The sequence below is a fragment of the Eurypyga helias genome, unplaced genomic scaffold (assembly GCF_000690775.1).
Source record: "Eurypyga helias isolate BGI_N326 unplaced genomic scaffold, ASM69077v1 scaffold45066, whole genome shotgun sequence".
NCBI lineage: Eukaryota > Metazoa > Chordata > Aves > Eurypygiformes > Eurypygidae > Eurypyga > Eurypyga helias.
In genome coordinates, this window is record NW_010255536.1 from 21,391 (window position 1) to 23,641 (window position 2,251).

Below are 2,251 nucleotides of genomic sequence, written 5' to 3' on the forward strand. Positions count from 1 at the left end.
TTTTTCTTTCATGCTGATTCTAAGACTTTTTTATTTTTAGGAGAGACCTGTTGAATTGAAAATATTTTATTTACTTTACTTTTCTCTAATTTTATTCAAACACTATGGAATACACCAAAGATTAGTACAAATCTTCAAAGTTGTGGTGTAATAAAGATTTTGATTAAAAAAGAAAAAAAAAGGATTAGCTACAAACCTCTAATTTTTAACATGCTGATTCTAAGACTTTTTTATTTTTAGGAGAGACCTGTTGAATTGAAAATATTTTATTTACTTTACTTTTCTCTAATTTTATTCAAACACTATGGAATACACCAAAGATTAGTACAAATCTTCAAAGTTGTGGTGTAATAAAGATTTTGATTAAAAAAGAAAAAAAAAGGATTAGCTACAAACCTCTAATTTTTAATAGACTTTTAACAGGAATTTTTGAAAATAGAATCCTTGTGAAGTCCTCTACCATTGTCTTACCAAGATATAGTAGAATCCATGAAATCTGACTGATTAATATGAGGCTGTAACTTTAATTCTGAATTTTTTGGAAAAAATATATGTTTGTGCAAAGCTACAGTGGAACCCCTTTTTATTTGTAAAAATATTGAAACACTTCATCAGAAGTAAACATATACACTTTGCAAACATGAACCTCTTAAAAAAAAAAAAGAGAGAGATTAATGAAACCCATTGATAAGAATATTCCCCATAATTCACTATGTACTGCTTTGTCCAGGCTGGTTTAAACATTTTTCCTGATGAGATTATTTAAGGTTAAGGTATCCTATGAAGAATTTGTTTCTGCTAATTCTGTTCTTGGCCATAATTTTTCATTTTCTTTTCCCTAAATTTTTGGAAATCATAGCCATTCCAGAATTAATTACTAATACCTTAACAGTTGACTTTCAAACTGCTGAATGGTTTTAACTTGAATTTGTAAAATTCAGTATTCCAGACTCACCATATGAAAGCAATTCTTAGCAACAATTGTAGTTTATCTAAGCCCCTGTGAGGTCTTAAGATGCAACACCTAACACCTGTAATAGAATGAAGGTTTTTACAGACAATTAACAATAGCACTTGAAGGATGTTCCACATGTTGTTCATGCAAACACTGGCTAGTAAATGATTCTTCAAGTCACATTATTAGACTGTAGCAATTATACTGTCACATTTGAAACCCCATACCAGTAAAATTATATTTTGCACATGTTTAATTTTCTTGTTCCTTTACTTTTCTACTCCTCAACTCTCAAATGAAAATTGTAACATAACCAAATGTTAAGATATTTTTGGAATGGTAGCAACCATTTAAAAAAAAAAAAAATGGCAGCTTTTGAAAGGCTAATATCCATTCAGATCTCTTTCAAAATGGCATTTTTTATGAGCTTCATGCTTCTGAGAAATTTGTATTAAGCATGTACAGAAATTCTCATTAAATTTTTGCAAAATTGCAGTAATGGCAATTTTTCTAAAATTTCAGATTCACTATTGGGGCATATAGTAGGACACATAAATGGAAGAACATATTTTTAAAGGGCCATTTTAGCAACTATGAAAAGATGTATCTGTTGAATGGTTTAACACCGTAATCTCATGGAAAAAACTGTTTCCATGGATGTGTAAAAATGAGCCATAAAAACAGGACCTCATCTCTAGGGAAGGTATGGGGAGTTAGGTTGACATCATAGACTTTAAAATTCTGCAGTATCTAACCAGAGAAGTGGATAGTTCTGCTTTTGCTTTAGTTTTAGCTATCATTTGTTCCAGTGTGATTTCTTCCTACTGAAGATATCCTTCATCCTTGAATCACAGAGACAGAAAACATGTCTTTAGTATTTAACCCTGGTGACTTTTAAAAATGAATTTTTTCTGAGGATTTTTGTGGGGTAGGGTGAGGGTGGAGCTTGTTTTATTTTGTTCTTCAGGTGGTTAACGGTGCTGGTATGTGAGTAATTTTTTTTTTTATTTACCAGAAGATTGTAATTCCATGTAATTCACTTCTGGTACAATGCATCTTACCTAGCTTTAGAGAAATTAATCTCCAGGAACAGCGTGTACCTAAAGCTAGATGCCCATAATGGGATGAATACCTTGTATGTCTCTAATGCTTATAGAGGGATCCTAGCCGATCAGCTTAGAGTAGGTGCCTAGCTCTTATATGGTTATCTGCAGATGGACTGAAACCTACCCTAAAACTGAAGGCAAACAGAGAGACATGGTGGTTCTGATTTCCTAAAAAGAGTTGTATACCCAG